The sequence below is a fragment of the Aethalodelphis obliquidens genome, unplaced genomic scaffold (genome assembly GCF_003676395.1).
Source record: "Aethalodelphis obliquidens isolate GAN/ISIS:26980383/991018 unplaced genomic scaffold, ASM367639v1 scaffold20, whole genome shotgun sequence".
In the NCBI taxonomy this organism is placed as follows: domain Eukaryota; kingdom Metazoa; phylum Chordata; class Mammalia; order Artiodactyla; family Delphinidae; genus Aethalodelphis; species Aethalodelphis obliquidens.
In genome coordinates this window covers 21,031,040-21,056,442 of record NW_020837964.1, presented here as the reverse complement: position 1 = coordinate 21,056,442, position 25,403 = coordinate 21,031,040, and the positions used below count along the sequence as shown (strand labels likewise).

At 44.3% G+C, this 25,403-nt stretch overlaps 1 protein-coding gene across 5 annotated transcripts in view; it reads right to left on the bottom strand.

Moving 5' to 3' along the window:
- Positions 1-25,403, bottom strand: part of CDH11 (cadherin 11) — a 144,575-nt gene that overhangs the window by 69,719 nt on the left and 49,453 nt on the right. For all 5 annotated transcript variants that reach the window (XM_027119692.1, XM_027119693.1, XM_027119696.1 and 2 more), the window contains exon 2: positions 14,240-14,367. The gene's annotated coding sequence lies outside the window, so the exon portion shown is untranslated. The remainder of the gene's footprint in view (positions 1-14,239; positions 14,368-25,403) is intronic.

The following is a 25,403-nucleotide window of genomic DNA, read 5'->3' as shown; positions in this document are numbered from 1 at the left end:
TTATAGGTGAAAAATTGAAACTCTGAGAGGTTAAATAACTCACCAAAGGTCACACAACTAATACCACCCCTGACCATCTGATCTTAGAGGTTCTACTTTTAGCAATTTGACTGTAAGGATTGCCCAACTGGTACAGCCTTTCTCATAGAAAACAAATACTCTATAGTATCTGTTTTCTTTCTTCCACCCCTAGAGCCTCCTGACTTCACTGCCCCTTGCACCAGGTCAGATTCAAGGCTTGGCTTCATCTGCTCAGGACTCTTAGAGGTGCTGGGTCTGATACTGCACCTGCTTGGAAGGTGCCTGCTGTGTTCCTCCTCTGTACGGACTGTGGTTTGCAATTAAAGAGATTAATTTTGTGCCAACACCTGAATCCATGCATCCAAATGTCCTGTTGGAGGCAGCTTCTAAGTCACAGAAGACATGCAGACCCATCTCATCAGAGTCACAAGTCACTGCTCACCACAACCCACGTTAAGTGGCAGGACCTCCTCACGGCCTGCAGCCATCTTGTCTCTGGGTGGCTCTGACGAACTTCCAATATTCTCCCAAGACAGTGCTCTTGCCACTTCTAAAATGATTCAAAACACAGATCCCCCGGAAGAGTCCCAAAGAGATCATCAGTGAAGACGGTGCCACAGGCAACGAGTGTCCAGCTTCCAATGGGAGGTGAACTCTGAAGGCGAGAGGGATCACCGGGGTGCTAGGGTTTCAACTTGTTTGCAAACATCCATCACTTGACTTTGCCTCAAATGACTTGGAAAAAGAGGGATTTGAGATGGGAAGACAGAGGACTGTAAAGGAGACGACAGGGCAGCTGGAGATTTTTTTCGCAAGAATTTGGGTAAAAGAGGAAATGAAATATACCGTGGCCTTGGCTTTCTGTCCACTAGAGAGGGAGAGTGGAGACATTCAGGGGGCTGACCAAGTCACTTCACAGTGGCCTGCCATGTACCAGAGAAAGCCAGATCGCCCAGACTGAGGAAGGCTCACTGCTATAGCTAAGAAGCTCCGTTTTGGATTTGAAGTATTAATTCAACTTCCTTGTTCTCGAGTCACTTACCAGCTGTGAGGCATCAGGCAAATTAGTCAATCTTTCTCACACTCTGTTTTCTCTTTGAAAAATGGAGATAAAATGCTCCCCAGACCAGGCAAAGTGGTGGGAATTAAATGACACAAAGACAGCATCCCTACGTGTCTGACACGTAGTAGGCTTCTTCCTCTTTTTGTTTTTTCCTCTCCAGTCCTGGATCCATGAACGATGTATCTTCTAAATAGAAGAATTCAGCCCCCACCTTAATCTTGGAAACCTGAGCTCACATCTCCACTTATCTGGGATCCACACATTACAGAAAGCACCCAATGCCAGCCTCCTGTCTACATCATCACATAGCCCAGCCCGAGCCAGAAGCACCCGCAGGTAGAAACCCTGATGAAGGCTCATGGAAAGCAAGAGAATATGATAGCCGTTTCTATCGTTGTTGTTTTGCAATGGGCTGTTTTCCCTGAGAAGCCAGTAAGCATACCTTAATACCAACCTGCACTTTTTTTGGTTCACCTGTGATCATTTCTTATAGTTCATAGATTTTCAACAGAAGAACCACTGAACCCCGGGGCCCCAGAGTCAAGCTCCTCCCCCTAACCTCAGTTTACAAATAAGAAAGCTGAAGCTTAGAAAAGAGGCAAAACTTGGTCAGGCTAACTCTGTGGGAGGGAGCATTATTCAGACAGAAGTGTCTCTGCAGACTGGCTTCCTTACAGGGCTAAGATGAGTGGAAGCCTCCAGCCACAGCCAAACAAGTCCACTGTTCCTGCCAGCGTGCAGAGCTGGGCAATTACAACTGTGGCAATCCCTAGCTGTCTCCTGGAGGTATGCAAGCAAATGTCATTATCAGTGATTCTAAGGAGGAGAATAAACATTTATCGAGTTATTACTATGTGCTGGGAACCGTGCTAAGTACTTTACATGCATTGTCTCATTTGATCCTTGCAGCAGTCCTATGAGTACAAACAATGCCCCAGCACAAAGATGTCCACGTGTTAATTACCAGAACCTATAAATGTAGTAAACTGTAAGGCAAAGAGGACTTTGTGAATGTGGTTTAATTAAGGGTCTTGAAATGGGCAGATCATTCTGGATTATTCAGGTGGAGTCAGTGTAATCACAGGGTCCTTATACAAGGGAGGCAGGAGGGACAGAGAGAGAGAGAGAATGGATGAGAGAAGCAGAGGATGAGGTGATGAACTTTGAAGGCAGAAGAAGAGGCCATGAGCTGAGGAACCCAGGAGACACCTAGAATGTGAAGAAGATAAGTAATAAGATTCTCCCCTAGGACCTCCAGAAGGAACAGAGCCCTATGGATAACTTGATTTTAGCCCATGGGGCCCATTTTAGGCTGCCGATCTCCACAACTGTAAGATAATAAAGTTGTGTTGTTTTAAAGCCACTAGGTTTGTGGCAGTTCGTTACAGCAGCAACAGGAAACTAATACGCCCATTTAACAGATGAGAAAGCAGAAGCTTCACGAGGTTAAAGCACTCAGCAGAAGTCACACGTAGCGGTTCACAAGGAAGCTGAGATGAGGCACAGAGGGGGACGCCATAGCTCCTTCTCCTCTGTGCTGAGCTACATCGTGCTGGGGAAGGAGAAGGAAAGTACAGTTTCACAATTTAAAACATGCAAGTCCTTCTTCAACCCTGGGAGACAGTCAAGACGGTCACTGCTTCCTGCTCCATTAAAAACAAAAACAGACAAACACAAGCACAAGAGAGAGTTACTGTTCTGTTCAAAGTCACAGTTAGAGGAAGACCCAAAATTCCAACCCAGGTCATTTTGTGTGACGCCACTCCCAGCCCACGTGCTGCACTTCTTCTGTATTTTGTGGGGCACTTTAGTTGGCACCACCCTTCTGCAAAGAGGAGCACCCTGTTCATGGAAACCAGCACATGGTGCCAACAGAGCCCAGTGGAGGCCGTGCCTGTTGCCACCTTCACAGGCTAACGCTCAGGCCAGCTCAAGGGGAGGCCGGCCCTCCAGGGCCAACCTGCGTGCCTGTGCTCTACAAACCTGGCTATGACCTGTGTTCCGTCATTCACTGCGAACTTCTGTCTAGGAACCTGAATTTGGAAACACCTGGATATTTGGAATTGTATAGACTCAGGCATTGCCATCACTACCACCCTGAACCCTGTTCAGGAAGCCGTCTCTATGTGACAGGCATTGTTCTAAGTGCATTAGAGGTAATAGCTCCGTCAACTGTCACAAAATCCCTATAGAGAAGACACTAATTATTGGGCGATTACAATAATCACCCCATTGTTGAACACATTTGACAAATTATCAAAGAGGAGCACAGAGCAGTCACTTTCCAGCAAGAAACAAGATTAGAACCTGGCCATTCCCACCGCTGAGTCAGGCCACTAGTCCAGACCCTTCAATGAGGGGAAAAAAGCAAACACTCTGAAATAGGCAGGGATATATTTCAGGAAGTATTAATCTTTTATTATTATTTTTTATTCTTTTAACTTCTTTAAAAGCTAAGAAAACTGTAATGAAATTGGGAAAGAGGATGTCTGCTGCTTGAGAAAGACTCCTGTCTCCTAAATCTCAGCTCCTTTTTACTCTACAAAGATCTTTTTTTTTTTTTTTTTTTTTGGTGATACGCGGGCCTCTCACTATTGTGGCCTCTCCCGTTGCGGAGCACAGGCTCCGGACGCGCAGGCTCAGCGGCCATGGCTCAGGGGCCCAGCGCTCCGCGGCATGTGGGATCTTCCCGGACCGGGGCACGAACCCGTGCTCCCCACATCGGCAGGCGGACCCCCAACCACCGCGCCACCAGGGAAGCCCCGAAGATCTAGTTTTATTTATGCTTCCTGAACACAGCCAAACAGTGGGGACTGCCGGGATTTGGGCTCTGGCGGGAGATCGCAGAGCTTCTGTTTAGATCTCACTGCTTAGGTTAATGCGTCGTGATTCCTCCACAGGCTGTTTCCCAGGATGCTGTTATTTCACTGTCTGCTGGGGAAGAAAATGTCCCCGTGAAAATAAATGAAATGCAGCAGTATTTACAAATCCTGAGTCAGATTTCCATCCTGTCCAACAGGATGAGAATTTGACCCATTATTTACACTAGTAAGCTAAGAATGACATCAAAAGCTCTCTTATGAACTGCAGGGGAGATAATGATTTAAGTGACTTCAATCTAGACGTGTGCTTTACAACAGAAATGTGTATCTGCTCCTTCTACAGAGGAGAAGAGAAACAGCATTGACTTCTATATTTAACGGGCAGGACACCCAATTCCAAGCCTTGTTTCTAAATATCCGTGGATTCCACATCTCTATGGTTTCACTTAGAAATTCTACTTGCCCTGGAGAAATAGGATGCATATAATGGTCCAGGGAGAGACAGAGCGCTAAGTGGAGGTGGAAACACCCTGGATGCCTGAAGAAGAGAATTCAGCGTTCTTTATGCTGCCTGCAAAGCAGATGTGATCTCCTTTCTCCCGGTCCTCCTTTTCTCGTAAGACACACCCCACCTCCACAGATGCAGGCACACTCATACTGATCACTCGTCACAGGGGTGCCGTAAGAACAAATGAGAGAAAAGAGAGGAGAGGGTGCTCTACAGAGGGAACTCACTGTCATCGTTGTCATTCGTGTTATTGTTGTATTCCAGGGTCTGTTTTTTCTGGGCACCAGGAGCGTGGTATGGGAAGCATCTAAGTGCTGGAGCCAAGGAGGGCTAGAGGTGAAGTCGCAGCCCCACTATTCACTGTGGCTTCCTGGGCAAAGCAGGAGCTGGTCTGACCCTTCACTTCCTCATCGGTAAAATGGGTATGAGCTTCCTTCCTATCAATGTCAGTCTGTCCCATCCCTTTTTTCTATTGGAACTAAGCTCAACTCCCTGAACAAGATTTACTCTGAATAAGATTTACTGTAATTTAGCATTTTAAAAAAAATAACAGCTTTCTTGAGATATAATTCACATAAAGTCCACCCTTTTAAAGTGTACAATTCCATGTTTTCAGTAAATCTGCAAAGTTGTATATCAATCCACTGCTATCTAATTCTAGAACATTTCACCAATTCCCAAAATCAAAATCATAGCCATTAGCAGCTACTATATTTAGAGTACAGTTTACTAATCAACATCCTGTTCTTCTTCAAGGTCTAAGAAATCTTCTCCAAAGTCCACACTGAATTACTCCTGAACTTACAGTCGGCACCAAAGTGTCAGGCATTTCATGTACACCCCTCTGGGGCTTCCAGATCGACAGCTGAAATCTCCCCAGCCTTCCCAAATAGATGGTATGCTCTTGGAGTGCAAAGGCCATACTGCCTGCATTTTCTTTCCCCCAGCACCTCAGCTCAGGGCTGAACACACAAGTCGGCGCTCAGTAAATGCCTGGCTCCTGACCGACTGGCCAATCACCACTTCTTCCGAAGACCAGCACGTTTGTCATCTGTCTGCTTCTCTGAATGCCAGTGCCTCCACGAGCTGTCATGTTCCGTGATTATTCTCCCCAGAGCATGTGCTGTTAATTTTTCATCTTAATGAACTGTCCAGTTGAGTTTAGCAACGGGAATAGTGATAGAGGCACAGTAAAAATGGCTTATTCCTGCTATCGTCAGAAGCCTTCTCCCCACAACACTGGCACATAATTGGAATAAAATATCTCAATGGCTACAAACATCATTTGTCAAGAATAAAGTGGGGTAAGTGCTATTTCAAAAATTCATACTCACGGGCTTTATAAACACGGATTATTGGAACGTTCCTCCAGTTGATATCTGCTCAAGTATTTAAGTGCATGGCTATTATTCTCTCTGTTTGCTTGAGTGAAACCACTTTGGGTACCAAGCTACATGTCAGCCCCAATTTTCCAGAGTATTACAGATGCACATTCTTTCCTGGTGGGATTGGGGTCAGGCAAGCCAGAGCAGGCCCGAAAGGCCTGTGTTAATGTGCAGATGCACACGAGAGAAAGCCATGATGCAGCTGTTGGCATCCCCAGAGTGGAGTGCTCTGGGAACCGATGCCACTCCGATCTGAATGGTGGCCCAGGAGGAACTCGGAGCGAGAGCGAGAGGGAGGGAGAAAATGAGGAATAGAGAGACAGGCGTCTGAAAATTCTGAGCAACCCAGCAGCATGGAGGAGCTCACGCTCCAGCCCTCGGCCCCCCACAATTTTCTAAGACAGGCAACCCACCATCATATTCCTGTCGATCCATAAGAGAAACATTCAAGAATTAGGTGTTGGTTTAGTCATTCATTCAAGAAATATTTACCGAGCTACTACTAGTGTGGACCACATTGCTCTGGACGTTGAAAATATAGGGGTGGGCAAGGCAGACCATGTCTCTGAACCTCGAGGGGTTTAGACTCTCATGGGGGAAACAACTAATAAAAAGGTAAACCATGAAAGGGAATACACATGATATTCACACATTATGATGACTCCTGTGAAGGATAAGACAGAATAATGAAATACTGAATAACCGAGGGGTGGGTGTGCCTTTACAGGTTGTGACATCAGGAAAGGCCTTGCATAATGGAGAGCCATGCATGTGAGGGAACAGAAGGTGCCCTGAGGCTTCTCCATTAGGTGGAAGTATCGTGCCTGGGGTCCACAATACCTTTACGGGCTCACAGGAATGTTTCAGTTTCTTTTAAGGTCAGAAGGAAAATTGACCTTTGAGGGTAAAGATTATATTCATCTTCATACCAAAGCAGCCATAAAATATAACATTTAATTCTTTTAATAGAAAAAGGAGCTCATAAAGGCAAAGATGCCCAGGGCCCATGAAGACATATCACGACCCCCAAGGTACCAGGGCACTCAGGAGTCAGGAACCCCACCTGGAAGAGAGGATCCTTCACAGCATCTTCAGACAAATGGAGACTGAGAAGGAGAACTGATGCAAGAGGATGGAGTGTTAAGCATCATGAAGCACAGGTACCCTCAGCAATACGGTATGGATGGAACATTAACTGGGAGGGTGGAATAGGGGCTTCAAGAGATGAGAGGGGCTGGGGACTGGATCATGTCAGTCTTAGGAGCCAGGCGGAGGAACCTGCAATTTATCCTGTGAAAGACCACAAACTTCTGAAGCTTGCAGTTTTAGACTGAAGGAACTTGATACAATTTAGACTGTAGAAAAATCTATCCTGCTGCAGCTCGGTGGAGGAGGACTCGGGAGGAGATCAGGGAGCCGGATGTGCTCCCATGATCCTGGTCACCAGCGACCCTGGCCCCTCCCGTGTGAGCACAGGCTGCTCCCTGCCACTGTGCGGTCCAGCGCAAACCCTGGACAAGAATGCAACTACACAAGCGACAAAGGCTTTTTCTTTGCCCAAAGCATGATGCGAATGGTTTAGGGGCATTGAGTAACAATGCTCCTGGGTCCATTTTTCAAGTAGAAATTCTGAAAAGAGATTGGGAATGTCGAGAGATCCAAAATAGCATCTGTTATGGACAGAAATGTGATACTTAAGGGAACTTGCTAGATATTCATTTAGAGAGGTTCCTTCTAACTCTTGCAGGTATGTGGCCAAACTCTTAAACATGTTTTCTTTAAAAAAAAAAAAAGTATAAGAACTGTTGCTATGGAAACCTAACATCATTTCAAATGGTGCTTAGATTCTAAAATTCAGAGCCTCTTGAAAAGATGAACTCACTGGCCCCTCCACAATTTTTCTAAAGCCTCCAAATGGAGGCATTTGCCAGGTGTCAGGCTGCAGTCTTCTAGATTCTCAGCAGACACAGTTAATTGGTGGCTGATTTTAATGTCTTGTTACCCTTCCTTCTCTGCTCTCTCCAACTGCCTTGAGCTCTGCATGCCCCACAGGGCACAGGGTAATTTGGGTTAGTAGCTTCTGGAGGAAATGGTGAGTCTCTGGCTTGGAAATCACATGGGGCTGGGAGGGCTGCTGGGCAATAGCCTGATTTTTTCCTGAAACATTCTGGGAGCAGCTGAACCTTCCTGATGGGCCCAACTGAAGAAAACAGGTAGACTTAGAAGGGGGTCAGGGGAGCCCTCTTCACTGGCATATGAGTTCCATGAGAACAGGAACTGCAGTAATCTTAGTCACAGGTGAATGTGTGGACTTAGCACAGTGTAAGCAGTCAGTAAATGTGCTTGATATATGAATAACTCAATTACTGAATGGCCAGGAAGTCATTCCCTGGTGATTCCACCTGACCCCTCTCAGGTTCACCTACTTTCTTCAGCCCAGATATGTTTATCACCCCACAGACACTGAGTACCCAGCCTGCAAAGAGCATGCATAGGTCTTGGCACAAAGCATGAAAGAATGTCACGGTGTCTTTCAGGAATTATTTGATGAGTGAATGAATGAATACCTGAAAACAATCCTCCTGGGCCCAGAGCACTTGACGGCAAAACCATATCACACTGTCTTCTTGGGTTACTTCCTGCCTGTCACAGTATTCAAAGTCCCTCTCACGTTGAGAACAAACTATTCCTTGCCATGTAATGCACGGAGGAAATGCACAGATAAACAAGCAGTGTTCAAGTGCTTTGATCTTTAAAAGGAGGGAACCCTACACCAGCCTTTGAGATGCCGTGTTGACTCTGACAAGCAGAACAGAAAAGTCACACTATCTACATGGCTGGTTGCCGGAAATGAAGTGGGTAGATTTCAGCGGGACTGTCTGTTCCCATCCTGGACCACTGGGTCCAGAAGGGAAGTGTGCAGAGAGCGTGATCACCTGCCTGAGACTCCCCTACTTGATGAGACAGGGGAAGATCCTTTCCCAAAGATGAGCATCAAGTGGGTAGCAAGTGGCCCAAAGAGGGGCCCCTCCTGCCATCTCCATCCTGGGGGTACATTTGCTGCTTCTGGCATCTCAGGGAAACTGACAAAGAGAGGAACGTATTCTTGGTTTCAAGTACATCTTGGTTATCTTGCTAAGTAAGTGCTGGGGAGAGAGAAGAAGCTCACCTAAGTGTCTGGGTAACTGACCTCCAAGCTGTACCTCGATTAGGCATTACGTTCATACAGCTGTTGCATGGAACATGGGGGAAATGATTTAAAAAAATCAGTGACTCAAGATGAAGGGTCTATAAGAATTAATTTTACTATTTTTGCAGCTTTTCTGTAGGTTTGAAATGTTTTAAAACTTAAAGAAAGCTTAAAATCAGAGAACAAGCAACAAAAACAAGGGGGGAAACTTAATAAAGTTTTCTTTTTAAAATCAAGGTGTAGAACAGTGTACGTACGAGTGTTTACAGTTGGATACCACCTACGTATACAAACATGGAAGAAGCGAGTACATGGGTGTGTGGTTGTAGCATCGTAACTGCCTGGAAACTCTCTGGAGGGTCACACAGAAAACTGAAAATAGTAGCAGCCTCCAGGGAAGGAAATTGAGAGACTAGAAGATAGGGATTGAAGGATGCTTAATTTTCTGTAGACCTTGTAACTGCCTTACCTGTTGATATAAACAAACAAACAAACCACCTAGTCATGAATATTTTGCCTCAAGAACCTCTGCACTTTTCTCTTTGCTTGAAAAATCCTTCCTGATTGTCTCCCGGTAAATTCTGACTCATACGTCACATCTAAACCCAAAGGTCACCTCCTCACTGAAGCCTTTCCCGATTTTCTCTTATCAGAGTCAGTCCCTCTGTGCTCCTACGAACCCATGGAGCTAAGGAACTCTAAGCCATGGTTATTTTCTGCTGACCTGGCTCCACCACAAGAAGGGGTGCTCTTTAAAGATATGACTTTGGTACAACTGTCGTGTTGATACATGTGCATCTCGTTCATCGTTGTCTCGGCACCTAGTCCAAGGCCTAAAGTAGGAATGGTTCTCAAGAGGTGATTGGTGATTTTCCTGTCCCCATGGGTTGCCTCTCACCCAGTGCCTACATTCAGCAGCACACTGCGACATTAGCCAGCAGCACCTAGGTCTGTCTCCCTTATAACCCACGTGGAGATTTATGATATGACCACCAAAAGAATTATAATATAACCACCATCCAACTTGGTTAAGACCAGAAGGCAAGACACCAAAGAATTGGAAGAGACACACTGGAGGCACTACGGTACTGTACTGGGGCGTGGAGGCCCCAGCTCTACACGTCGCTCATCGTTTGGCCCTCAGGAAGTTCATTCACCTCTCTGAACCTCCGTGTCCTCATCATAAAAGAATCAGGACAACGGCACATACCAAAGTGTTGGTGACGTCAAACAAGACAATGAACATAGAGCACGTAGCACAGTGTCTGCACATGGGCGTTGCATTAAACATCAGCTCTCACTGTCCTGATCAGGAGGGTCTGTGCACTTTGTTCACCATTCCTTAAATAAAGCAAGATTACAGAACCATGGCTTCGGTTGAAGTTTGTCCTTTAGTACTGATTCTGGCAAAGGTGGGATATTTACATTACCTGGCACATGAGAGCTTCCTGTATCCCTTAGTTGATTGCATTAGTGACAGTCACACTGTACACACTGAGGATCTGCAAAGGAGTCAGCAAGTGAACTGAGTGTCTGTTTATGATTCTCAGGGCACCAGCTACAGACAGATACTTGGCCTCTTTCTCCACAGTGGCCTATATCCCAAAATAGGAAATGTGCCTTCACAGACAGACCCAGCAGGCAGAGGGGTTAGGAGGCAGGCTGCTGACATTTCACACTGTCAGGGACGATGCAGAGCCTGGTGGCTGCTCCAGCACAGGTGAGCTGCCCCCCCAGGGGGCTTTTGGGGATTGATTTTTATGCAAATGTTTATGCAAATAAAAGGTAATTGGGTGGCCTGTGATGATCAGCCCCTGCTGATTATCAGTCAGGAGGGTCTCAATGTGTGTATACTTTTCATGAGGATAACAACAAATACTTTTCGCTTCAAGACGTTCGAATCTGTGCCCCAATGCCCTACTAAAAGCTCAGTGTGGTAGCGGGGCCAGGAAGCTCTGTCCTGTAGCTACTCAGGTCATTCCTCTCCTGCTCTGAGGAGGTGTCTAAGTAAGAAAAATGTACCAGGAACGGAGGTTCAAGTGGATTTCCCTAGAAGTCAGCCAGAGAGTTGATCCCTAAGTCCAAACCACTTCACAACCATTTGTGAAAAGTCTTTCTCTCTACCTCCCATCCCCCTCTCTTCCCTTCCCACTAGGATTCTGAGTGCTTTATACAGAGCTCCTTGACTGTAAGCTCCTTGAAGAAAGGGAAAGAGCCTTTCATCCCTGCCTGTATCCTGGCACATCACAGGCACTTGTTCAAGGAACACGGCCATCCTGAATGGATTGGGGATCAAGAATCTGAGTCTTGAGCCAAAGTTGTAGGTAAGTTTCATTTTGCCCTTCCAAAATCTTATAGTATGATCCAAGTCCTTTCCTGCCTCTAGGCAAAAAAAAAAAAAAGAAATCCTATGTCTAAAACAAGAAGATTATCCTGAAAGATCAAAGGACTGTTCCATCTGTACCATCCTGTGTTTTTTTAAGGGTGCTACAAACATTAGAATAGTTTACCTTCCTCTCCTTGGAATAAAAGCTATGCAGAACTCTTCGAAACAGGCTGTTCTTAATTTCTAAGTGGGGAAAAAAAAAACACCTAAACGATTTCCTAGAAGACAAATTAAATTGAAGTACTTTCCATTTAACTTCTGACTCTGTTTCATTGATACCTCATTCTAATTGTCCCTATTACCAAGAAAAAAAGGAAATGTCAGCCGCAAGTCCTACTGAAGAATTCAAAGGTCGGAGGAAATGAAGAGACCCATCTGGCTTGGCAGAAATGAGATGATCATCATTCACAGGCATTTCCAGAGGAGGGATGCGTTCCCTCTGCTGAGCCAGGCTTCAGAGCAAATGAGTGCAAAATGTGCTAACATGAGAGGAGTCGGCCACATAATTTCCAAGTCATACTGGTGCATTTGCAGGAAAGCATGGCTCTGCCTTCACTAAGAGTGTTTTCATTCATTGGTTTATTCCCATGACAAACATTGGCCAGAACATGGGGGAAAGAGTAGGGGGGCTCCCCAAATTGAAATTTTGTCCCAGAACAAACCCACATTAAAATATGAGTGTAAAACACCTGGAAAATCACCAAAGATTTACACGCCCCAGTCACAGGGGCTGACCATCTAAGTAAAAATAGCTTGTGTGGGCTGCAGGAAAAGTCTTAGCCTTACGTGGAGGAAATGTTTTTTGTCCATAATGGACCAGATTAATTCTGGGGAAGACAAAAGAAAGGAGTAAGCAAAGATAAAAGCTCTAGCTAAAGTCAGACCTCCAAGGATAACAACGTCCAAGGATAAAAGTATGGCAATATGGCCATAGGCAAGTTACTTTTCTAAAACTCGGTTTTCTCATTTGTAATATCTTGGATATTAATAGAATCTATCACAGTAGGTTTTTGCAAGGATTAAGGGAGGTGATACCTTTCAAGACCTTATGTGCCTGACATATCGTAAGCACTCAATACCTGTTAGCTGTCAACATTGTGACTTTTCTGTCTGTGGTAACATCAGGTCCCCTTCTTCATCTTCTATTTAAACTATACTTAAAGTCTCTATTCATACATTTAGTAAATATTTATTGAGAACCTACTTTGCACCAGATACAGTGCTTGCAACTGGGAGCCTGGTGGTTCCAAAATAAGGCCAATCCTCAAGAACCTTCAGGTCTAGCTGGGAAGACTGACAACTAAACAGGCAATTACAACCCAATGTGGGAATCACAGTAAATGGTGTAATCTCGATGACTAAAGCCTAGGAGACACCCAAAGCCCAGTCTTCAGGGATCAGAAAGAACTCCTTAGAGGTAGTGAGGTCCAAGTGAAGGTATAAAATGAGTAAAACTTAGCTTGTGAAGACAGGGAGATTACTGGGCTTTGGGGAAATAAAGGTTGTGCCTTATAGCAGATCCTAGAGTGGACGTGTACAGTGAGGGTGGGTGTGCAGAGAGCAGCTGAGAGTGACTCTGGACAACAGAACAGTGGCCCCATCAACGAAGGGTCCTAGAAGCCTGAGAAGGAGTTCAGATCTGTAACATCGAAAGCGATTAAGTAGCAAAGTAACATAATCTCTGGATTTAGGGACACTGTTCAGGATATGTATGAAAGATGGATCATGCTGGAGCTGACAGGGGGAGAAGTAACACTGGAGGCAAAAAGATCTGTTAGGTGGCAGCTGTGGCAAAATGTTGGAGAAAGGGGATCTGGCTTGCATTTGGATGGTGGCAGTGGGGATAGAGAAAAATAAAAATGTTTCAGAGATAGAGAGTAAGTCAACAGGAATCAATTGCTATTGGGGTAGGGGTTGGGAGGCATGTGGGATCCCTCCCACGTTTTTGGTGTGGGTGAATTTTGGTGCTATGGCTGAAGTGTGGCACACAGGACAAGGTAAAGCTTTAGAGGAGAAAATCATGACTTGCATTTGGCCCCTGCATTTAAGGCACTTGGTGGACACACACGTGGAGATGAGCCACCGACACGTGGAAGGATGGGTCTAGGACACTAAAGTGTGGAAAGTCATGCTGGTAGAATTAATTCTTAAATTTTTATCTGAATATTTGGACATCCTATAAAATATAGCTCCAGTTACCACTGAGCAGATAAAGGAGGTAAATACATTCATAGAATCCTAAGACTTAAGGACTGTTAGAGACTCTGGATCCAACCACCGTTGTGTCCCAGAGAAGAGCTCCTTAACCTAGGGGCACACAGACAATGAACGGCAGAGTCAGGTCTTGGAGTTGAAGTCATCCTCCTGGCTTATGATCTAGTGCTCTGTCTTTTGAGATCTAAAAGGTTCAGCCTCCTAGCGATCTCTTTTCCTAAAAGAGATGTAAGCCACCTTGTACATATTTAGAGAATTGTTTTCAAAAGAAGAAAATGGGATAAAAAACAACATGTCGGTTGCCTTAGTCAGTCTATCCAGCTGAGCTCTTGCTAAGGAATTATAACCCCCTTTAGTTCCTTCTTTCTCCTCTGAACCTTCTATAGTCAAAAAAAAAAAAACAAACCCAAAACAAAAAACTACCATCATCCTTGTACGGGAACATAATAGATGCTCCATAGAGATAACCCAATAACCACAGTGAATAATCACATTCCTCAAAGCCCAGGCCTACTTCCCTGCCAAATTCTACTCCGGATTTGTGAAGGTTCAAACCACCGCAGGTTTATGCGATGGGCCTGGAAGCCATCGTTTCCATCTCCACAAATATAGTTACATTTGAAACACTCAGTAACGCTGGTCCATCTTACCTTCTTCACCCATTGGATACTTGCTGCCAATTTCTATAACGCAAAACTCCACCCATCTGATTGGTCATTCAACAAATGGCAACAGGAATGATCGTCAGGAGGCCACTGAGCTGAATATACAGTGATTTCTGCAAAAAGTGAAAGGATCGTTAGTAACCTAGAGGTGACATGAATCAATAAAGTGATACACTAGTAGACACTGGGGGTACACAGTTGCATAGGACACACTTTTCTCAGACAATAACGGTCCAGGTGTAGAAAGATGTAAACAAATTATCACAATTGTGTGCAAACTAGGAAAAACTTGTCATGGATTTAGAGGTACCCACAGGATGGTTTGATGAACCATTTGTGCATCTGGAACTTTGATAACAAAGATAAAAGCAGTCATACATCCAACTTCTCATAATATGCTACATACTTTACATGCATGTGCTCTAGCACTAACGACAAACCTGTAGGGGAGACAGGAAGTCTTAGAGCCGGTTGCTGATAGAATCCACATTTTACTGGCGTCCAAAGCAAGTTCCTTCCCTCCTAAAGGGAGAAGCACTGTTCTGGTGCTGTCGAATCCTCATGGAATGGCAGACTCAAGGGCAGAGAGTGACAGTGGTGGCAGTTGTGATAGGAGATGTCATCCCCATGCTGGCAAAGCAGAGCACTGGGCTGACAGAGCTGCAATTCTTTGTCAAGATGACATTCCTCTCCGCCCCCCTCCGGCTCTGCACCACATTCTGGAGTTTCTGTGTGGGGCTGTGTTCTGCCTGGATTTGGGTCTGATTCATCTTCACGTCTCCTGAAGTGTCTAACACGTTTCCTAGCCCAGAGCAGCTGTTCAATGTATATTTGCTGAATGAATGAAGAGAGGAATATGGAGTGTCTGAACAGCTGTCGTCTTCCAAAACCGAGGCACTGAACCAAGGAAGGTGCGGCTGGCATAGCGTCCCTAACACAGCAGCATAAAGGAGTTCTTGAATGTCCTTCCTCTCCAGAACTTCTACCTTCTAGGATCAACTTGGGCTGCACTAAGGGCTTAAACACCTTCCTACTTTGACTTTATTATCTTTCATTTTTCCTAAATCCACTTTTCCTTGCCTCATCTTGGTTCCACCTAACAGCTCCTCACACACAATGCCTTCTCCAAAACAAACAAGGACAACAACAACATGCGAAAAACCCTCTGGTGAAGGGCTGAGGATGAACTGTACATCTACTGAAATCTGTTCATGGCTCCTTGATTTGGTGACTGTATCAAGAACAGGAAAACTGTCCTAATGTGTGCTATTTCCAGGATGTCAAAGATAGAGTAGCAGATGCACATGGAGTCATAATAGATGCACATGGAGTCACAGGGGGCAGTTCATTCAGCACATAACTGATAAGGAAGGACCCAGCTTGCAGCCACATTGTAGCCAGTTTCCAGCAGCCCTCCCTCAATGAATCACACGCCCAGACATTCATGCCCTTATGTGGTCCCCTTCCATGTGACTCCGAGTGCCCCTGGGTAACCAATTAAACACTGCAAAAGTGATACTATATGATTTCAGAAGCTGAGTCATAAAAACCTGGTAACCTGTCTTGTGTTCTTGGAAAGCTTGCTCTGGGAGAAGTCAGCTGCCGTGTCTGAAGTCTGAATGCTCTAGACCTCCATGCTGTGAGGAAGCTCCAGCTAGCCATGTGGAGAAGCTGCATAGATAGCGAGAGAGATGCCCAGCCATGTCTAGCTGTTCCAGGCATCCAAGCTGAAGAGCCAGATGGTAAGCCAAGGTGCCATCTTGGACATCCAACCCACTCAAACCTTCATGTGACTCCAGCCATCTGACTACACAGCATGAGAGCCCAAGCAACAACTGCCCAGATGATTCACTCAACTCAGCTGTAAGAGGTAATGATAAATAGTTGTTATGAGACACTAAATTCGGGGGTGGTATGTTACCCAGAAATGGATGAATAGGAGACCATAAACAGTGATGGAATGGGCATTTGTTGCAGTCCTTACCAATGTATTCTCTTTAAATGCATATATCCACTCTGGGTATCATGAACTCATCAGGGTATCTCACCCCACCACTCAAAAAGGTCAAACTCTTGCCCGAGGTGTACAGCCCGTAACACCCAAGGTGGCATCAGAACCCAGCAGTGCAGACTTCATAACCTGTGTTTCTTCTCTGGTCTCCAATCAGTTCATGATACAGCCATTGTGCTTTTAAAAGTTTACTTCTCAAATCTATAAAAACGAATTGAACTCCCACTTGGCCTTGCATTCTTTACCTCCCTGCAAAATGTCTCCTTTAAAACTCCTTTCACCAAAAGCTTGCCGTGACAATTAAGAGCCTTGGAAGGAAAGCAAAAATAAATGGGTGAATTGTCTGAATTCTGATCACTGCAAACATTTGAGAAAGAGGGGCTCTGGGTTCTGTGGACAATGTCTGTAGTATACAATTATACCATCTTTCTTAGAAAAAAATGAACAGAAGAAATCTAAGTTGTTTTTGTGCTTTTAACAGAATTGATGGGAAAAAAGAGTTCATTAGGTTTGAGAGGGCTGGGCAGGTATAGTGCAGATGTTCTCTTTCTGCATTGGTGTTCTTGGTCGGAATGTTCATTTTCCCTCTACCCCCAGACCTTCCCCACATCTAATGACTCCCCCGAGGCCTGGAATCATGTGGTCCCTTTTGAGACAGAAAAATACAATGCAGCCCTGCTGCACGCACTCCTACCTACTCTCAGGGCATCTTCCCTTCATTTCCCAAGGCTTGCATGCCATCACGGGCCCTCTTCAAGTACGGGAACCACTGCTCTCTACCAGCCCCTTCCATTGCTGTGCTCGGCTACCCATAGTACTGAACCTCTTAGAGGCGAAGACACTCCATGCCATATATTAGTTCAGAGACTGAGAAATCAGGAAGAGGAACACCATGAAGCCAAGGGTGTAAAGTGGGATGGAGAAAATACTTGGCAAGCATATCAAAATCAAGGAGGAAACTCAGGGACAGATGGGGATGTGATTGTGGCAAATTTCTTTTGCTGAGCTCTGACTGTATTGAAGACTCAGTACATGCAGAGCCATATCCTTCCCTTTGACCCATGAGTCATGCTGCCATCCCTCTCTTAGGATTTCTGCTCCAAATCAAATACCCTGGCTTATAGCTCTCCATGTGTGGGTCTTCTTCTGGAATGTGGGCTCAGCCCGGGCAGGTGTGTGCCAGGATCATTGTCAACAGCACTCCAGCAACAAAAACACCAACATATAGTGCTGTGGGGGAGGATAAGGGCTGAAAGTATATGTGAATTAGATTAAAATAGTCCCCACCTCACTTACTCCATCAGTGCATGCTTCAGGGTCCTCAGGCCACTAACTGTGTATATATAGGTATGACACAGGGGTGATGGGTATAAAAGGGAAAGAATTGCCATTGAGTGGAGCAGGGTAGCCCAAGGAGAGAGTGACAGCTCCATTTTACAGGTGAAAAAAACTGAGGCTAAGTGGTAAATATCCAAATTCATGAGCAAGGAAGCAGCAGAGACCAAATCACTAAAAAATCTACTTCTTTCCTGCCAGCTTTAAGAACCCACAACGAGACCTACTTCCCCGGGTAAATTATGCCCGTTTCTCTAGGATGTGATAACATAATTTCTACTTTTTGGTATAACAACACAACAGGGAATTTGAGATATTTTGGTATGGAGCTGAGTAATACAAACTATGATTAAATACATTACTATTAAACAATAAAATATCAGGTTTTTGAAACTTTTATTGGGCATAGAAGTCAAGCAAAGGCCATATATTTTTCTGTTGGTCTAGAAACACCAAGTTGTTTTGTTGATATTGCTGTGTGTTTTCCTTGCTCCACAGACAGGAGAAGGGGCACGGGCAGTAGAGCCTGGGTTCCCTGCAGATGCGGGCTTCTTCCTTTTATGGGTGTCACATGTTCCTGACATTGTTGAAGGGATGAATAAACCCAATTAAATACTCACCACTGGGTGTTTTTCTTACCTGTTATTGCCCAAGTTCCAAAACCGTATGGTGAAGCATATTTTGTAAGATAAATTTGTAGATTATGATTTAAAAAAAAAATGAGGGAAGAAGCTATTAAATGTGAGGGGACAGGACTTAAAATCCAGGCTTTGCCTCTTCCAAGCTAATTTGACTTTGGCAGGAACTTTCTGAGCCTCAGTTTCTTCACTATAAAATGGGGATATTAATAACTCTTTTGTAGGCTTATTGTAAAGAATAGTGATAATAAATGCAATACCTCACTTAGAGCAGGCACTCAATGATTAGTAGCTGTGATTATGAAAAGGTATAGATTGTGCTTTTTCAATTGTGCACGATTAAAACATTAGTTTTACCTTTTATTGTCTATTTGCTGTTCACAAAGCCCTATGGTAGACGGATAAGCTTTCATATGATTAATAACCATACATTTGTATATATTAATATACATTCACGGGATATATAATTAATATTAATCTATAAACATTTTTCCACACCATTCCTTTTCAAATGAGGAAACTGAGTTTTGAAAGAAGTTCAGGGATCCCTCAAAGTACAATGGCTCAGCTTAGACCTCTGCTCCCATAGGACTTTAAGGGCTGCCAGCTGCCCACAGCTCAGGGCTCCCTGCAAAATCTCGGCAGTGAGGCCGGCTACAGTGAGGCCGGCTACTCACTGCTTGTACAGGGATGACGCCCAGCGTCTGGCTGTAATTACGGGAAAACATCCATAAAGAGTTCCTGGGTTACAAATGGATTTGACACAGTGGCCCTTTAAATCAAACTCTTAGCATGATTATCTTTATTTCTCTTTAGTAGTTTTTCTAAGTAAGCCATGCCTTTAGAGGCACCTAATACAAAGTGACAACCTTTGCCGTTTTCCAAAGCACCGATGGACTGGTGTAGAGAGAGTCCATTGTCACCATGGTAATTACCGCACAATACCTGATGGCCAATGGACAGTCAGGAGGCGCAGGCAGCAGCTGAATCCGGCATTGTCCGGGCCCGATAAAAAGATTAGAAGCCCTGAAAAGCCGGGGAGCGGGATCTCACAGCTCTTTTGCTGGGCCCTGAAAGGCCCATTGTGCTGTCACCATAAATTCTGGGTTCCCCGGGCACTTGACAACTGAAGCCAGTGACAATAGAATTCTTGTGTCCAACAAAACACTCCTTGTCCAGTGTCAGTCTTATCAGCCGCATTTACAAATGTCTTTCGTTGTACCCAAATAATTCCCTATTAGAAGGGCTATTGGGAGCAGAACTAAATAAATATTCACAGCCTTTGTAATATCTTTGGGAAATGAATAAACAAACAGTCATCTAGCATATGAGCAAACCTCCTGCTACTCTACATTTTATCCCTATTTCTCGCCTAAATGATGGAGTTTCGCTTTCTCCCCTTTAACATTTTAACAATTGCAATGCTGGGAGCTCCAGTTTTATTTGTCACCCACCACATATCCCCAATATATATAGCCTTGGTGCCTGTACGTGCATTTTTCTTTTAATTAATCTTCCCAGCAGCACTGGGCGGGGCTTGTTTTATTCCGTTCCTATCTCCTAAAAGAGAAGGGAATTAAACCTCAGAGAAGTTAAATAACTTGCCCAAGATAACAAAGCTAATTAGCAGCAGAATGGGAATGCAAATCTAAATTTCTCATGGTCCCAAAGGTCTGCCTTCCCACTTTGCCACGATGATTTCTCTACTGAATAATAAAGGAATTCAACATCAGAAAAGGGGGAAAAGCTAAACACATCCACTATAAAAATCACACACACACTTAAGTCTATTTATATTGTTATAGAACCCGGGAACACTTAGAATCGAAGGAAAAGAAAAAGCCTTTCTCCAAGAGAGTATATTTTATTTTTGCCCTAAAATAGCAGCACTTTTGCTTTTTATTTATTTATTTTTTTGGTGGGAGGGGGGTAAGGAGGGAGTGGCAAGCAAGTAAAAATAAATATAACCCAACTTCAGGAGAATTTCTGGGATATCTACTGGGTCATTTGGAAAACTTTCGGGAAGAATTGCTGGAGTAAACAAAGCAGGTAGGGCATACGCAATCACATCTGTTCTGGAACAGTATTTACCTCTTCCATAGTTTATTTAGCTTATTTGTCTCCTTGCTGTGAATGAACAAATAGCTCAACATTTGACAGTAATGCACAGGACAAGACAGAAACTTCCTTCTAGGTAGGAGCCACCTATTTCTTAGAAGGACAGCAATCTTTACGTAAAGAATTCGAGAATATTTAAACTCTAAATGGTTCCCTACCAGGTCAGGAAATGCCCGCACTGGACGACAGAGCTTACGCATTTCTCGCTCGTCTGTCCTGGCCTCACCTCCTGCCCAGGTGAGCCCGGCAGGCTAAGCACCTCTGCTCCTCCCTGCACGTACTGTTCCCTCAGCGGAATTCCCCTCCCCTTCACGGTTGGTATAATTGTGGTGGGACTCTACCCTGCTCCCTGTGCTGGACTCGGAGGGCTTCCGGATTCCGTCAGAACTACGTATTACGTCTTGATTTCTCCCACGGGTAGAGGTCCTTGTTATTATGGCTGTCTGCCCCTTCCAACATTGCATCCAAGGAAGCTTTGAGCTCCCTGAAGACAGAAATCACATCTTATACTCATTTTTGTCTGGCCTGGGTCAACCTGCTAACCCTCTAAAGGGCTTGGCCTATTGGAGAAATAGAGAGATGGTAGAGGTGAAACAGAGAACCACCATAAAACTATTTTTAAAATTCTGAAACACTGAAAATCTATTGCCTTTTTATCTACTTGATGTCAAATGACAGATAAAATTCGTAATTTTTTCAAAGGACTATAATAATATACTCACTTGGCCCATATTATTTAGCCTTGATAAAAGTAATATGGAGCGGTCCACTTTGTTTTTTAAAATAGTTAAGATCGGTAAAATGGACTATCATTTTGTAAGCAACCGGCTATTAACAAGACTGGGTAACAACAGGTACTTCCTGAGTGACTGACAGTAAATCCATGTGTTTGTACATGTACTGAGTTTGAAAAAGTGTGATCGATATTTCCCAAATACCTCTGATGCCAAGTGAAGCATTTAATCACCTTTGAGGACTTAAGGGCATGATTATAGTCACGTACATGTGATGCTAACTCTTTCAGCTCTTCAACACCCCCAGGAGCTGCGTGTCATGTAGACACAACTTAATCCAAACAGGTGAGATGATTTCTAACATTTACTGAGAGTTTGCAATGTGCCAGGTCCTGGGCTAAGTCCTTTCCTATAATATATAATTTAATCCTATAACAATCTGATATATCAGGTACTATGATTATATTTCATAACTAGGAAATTGAGGCACAGAAATGTTGAATAAAGTTGCCCTCATTCACAAAGCCACTAAACGGCGAAGTCAGGACACAGGCAGTTTGAACCTATAGCAATTCATCCAACAGCTACACTCAACTATTTTCTCCAGACATAAATTAGGGCACTAATTTAGGGAAATAGTCCAATGATTAAAAATATATATATATATCAATGAATGCATCACTTTACCAGGCCAGAGAGAGACAGAGAGAGAGGGAGAGAGGAAGAGAGGAAGAGAGAGAGAGAGAGAGAGAGAGAGAGAGAGCAAACATTGATGAATCACCACCCCCAAATGAAATGATAACAGCAAAGCCCTCTGACTATGGCCCAAGGCCTGAAACAGTATCTCTAATGTTTCATCAAATCTGAGCAACTTCCATACAACCAAGAAAGCCACTTATTTGCAACTCTTCATATTCACAAAGTCAGGGAAGTATTTACACACACACACACACATGCACGCACGCACACACACACTGCAGACTTTCTGCTATGTGCTAGAAATAGTCACGGCCTCCTACTATCTTCTCATAGTAAAAAGAGTAAGCTGCACTGGCTATAGCAGTGAGACTGATTTATGATATAATAGGAGAGGGTTCTCTCTGAGGCCATTACACTCAGAAAGCAACAGGCTTCTCAAAATTAAGTGGGACTGTCCTTTTGCAATGTGAAATTAAATTAAGAAGAAGAAAATGTCATGTTGTTATTTCTGTCTTCTTAGACACTTACTCTGAAGACACAAGCTGTACAAATTCAAATTGTCTACGAGCTCCACAAGGGCAAGAAGCATGAATGTTTTCTTGCTGACTGTAAATCAGGTGGAGAGAGGCATAAACTAATGCTCCCAAATAGCTTCTGAACAAATGACCCCATGTGAGTCCCTAATACCAAAGTCCCACCTGCGTACAGGTGCCAATGAAGGCCCACACTAGGTGGTGACTTGAAATTTTCTTCAACAGCAAATATGAATTTGGCCATAGAGAGGCTGATGCGAGCCAGCAAGCGAGTCTAGCAGGCGCTCTGCATCCTTATCACACCTCATTAAGTACACTGGATTCATTCAGGTTCAGCAGGGGAAGTGGGCCCTTAAAATGTTTCAGCTATAGTTTGCTGCATTTTATTGGTGGAATAGTATTCTCTACTTGTGTGCACCAATTTTGACATTCTTAAAGATCTTGGGAAAAATCACATGCCAATGTCAAGAATCTAATGTCCTCGTAGGAAGCTTTATCTAGGCTGTTCCCCCTGGACTCTCCTCCCAGGCAGATGTACACACACACACACACACACACACACACACACCATCATCCCTTTCTTTCTTTTCATCTTTTTAAAAATTTTTCAAATGATTACAAGTGAAGTCCATTTTTACCAATTTCAATGATAAGAACGGAAAATGAAGAGAAAAATGGCGTTGTCCACAGTTGTGAGTTGGGTCATCTTATTAGACTGGGTTTGGATCATTAGTGTGGAAGTGGCAGGCAAATGGTCCTATCTGTACTCAAATCAGAGGCTCCGTGAGGTCCTCCGCTGCAATACCCACTTATTAAATCTCTGTCTTAAGGCTTCAGCCAAGAAAACCAGGCTGAACTTTGAAACAGGTTTTCAGAATTCAGCCTGGGCTGGATATCTGGCTTTGATATCTGTAGCTGTGTGAAACTGTAAGTGTGTAAGTTACACACACACACTATTAACATGTTGATCACTTATTTCTTAAAATATTTAAACCACATTCCTTATCCAGCAATTTATACAAAATTTTGACCCTGGGGACTGGGCTGAACCTGATGGTTAGTAAGGTCCTTTCCTATTCTGAGTCTACAAAATTCTGTAATTGAAAAAGCCAGTTACCCAGCTAAAAGCAGCCCAGCTCCTCAGCAGAGTTCTGACCACAGTTGGGAAAATAGTGAGCTAGAAGATCTCTGGGATCTTTCCCTCTCTAATAGTCATTAGGAGTTTGTGTTTCCATGGGGCAAAGCTGGTATCATGATGAAGCCATCTTTAAGAGGACACTGCATGTGCAGGGGATCATGAGGGCAAGCACAGTCTTCCTTTAGCTCTTGGGGAGACGTGTAAACACAGCCAGGCTTCACGGTCCCTGACAAGATGGTCTGGTCACCTTGCAGAAAGCCAGATGACCCTGTCCAGGAGCCAGACCAAGTGGGCCTGTCACCAGCAAGCAGGAAGAGAGCAGGGGGCCACACTGTGGATTAGACAGACCGTGGCAGGAAGCACAGCCTCTGCTGGGGTGTGAACTCAGAGTCCTACCTGTTCCCAGTATGGGGCTTGACTCCTCACCGGCTGCATGACTTAGGACTGTTTCCTTACCTGTAACGCGCTGTGTACCCCACAGCGCCCCTGGTGGTGAGGACAAATGAGATAATACATGTAAAGTATACTACTGTTTCTGGCACAAATTAATTGTTCACTAAATATTCGTCAACATCATCATGATCAAAAATTTATCACTTTTCTGTTATACAGACTCTATATAAAGACATACAAAAAATAGTGCAATGCCTGACACCATAGGGGCCCAACAAACTACTATTATTATTATTATTATTGGCATTAAATGACAATGAATCAGGAAGCAGAGAAGTACCTTTTCAATTACCTTTCAATCCTGATCTCAGCAAAGGGAATGTCTCCATTTGCAGTGATTCCTGAGCAAATCTCTCTTTTAACAGAAAAGGCAGTCTCAGGCTCAGAGCAGAGTCAACTGTATTATAGTTTCCTTTTAATTTTACCTATTTGGGGGTTACCTTCGATTTATGATAAGAGGTACTAGTTTGCCATCAATGATAATGATATAATTTTCTTTAAAAATACTTAAGGGAAGCAGAATGAGTCAAAAGAACATATTAAGTAAATAACGGTGTGGGTGGTACCCAGATATTGTGAAGACAAACATGAATGACTGAAGGAGGGGACGCTGATCCGTCACGCTGCAATTATTTTCTGGAAGGAGAGACTGAGGCCCCGAGTGGCCAGTGGGTGATGAGCAGGGCCCACAGAGACCCTGCCCCAGACATCCCACAGTTTCTCTGCAGGATCCTCATCAATACCCCGTGTCAGATCATGTGTGAGGGGAATGACCTTGGTTCTCTTCCAAGGGCAGAGACAGAATGACAGGAAGAGACAAACGTCAGTCCCCACCTGGTGGTGGAGGTGAGAGCAGAGTCTAGAAATCTCCAGGAACCTAGGTCTTCCTGGAGAAGAAACTAGGTTGAAAACTCACTGGGCACAGAACCCACCCTGCCTCTCTCTACAATTCACGTCATGCATTTTACGCACATCCCATTTTATTCCAAAGGGAATTTAAGGCTGCCTGCAAAGATGCATGTAGCACAGAAAACATATAGTGCTGCTTTACATAACAAAAGTGAGAAAAGGAGAGATGACAGCATAAGATAATTTGAGCCAAGGTTCACAGGCAGAGCTCTGGCTAAGAAGTCATACACTTGCCAGGGCTGCGTCACACAAAGGGACAGGAAAACACGATCAGGTGCAAGACCACGTGCCCATGAAGGGAGAACTGGTCCTCAGTTAGATCACAGCCATTCCAGATACTGATGCCAGACAGTTATTTATCCCATTGGTTCTCACATAGATGACCCTGCCTTAGGCAACGAGCAATATCCTGAGAGTAAACGAAATGGAACTAGAATTATTTGGCAGTGACGGCACAGGGAGGACACTCAGAGTCTCTAGCAGGTAAGGGAAGGAAGGGGTTGGGGGAGGATGCAGGCAGCATCTTTCTCCCAGGAGGACTTGAGAGCCAGTCCATCCTCCACACGCTGCTACATGCTCAC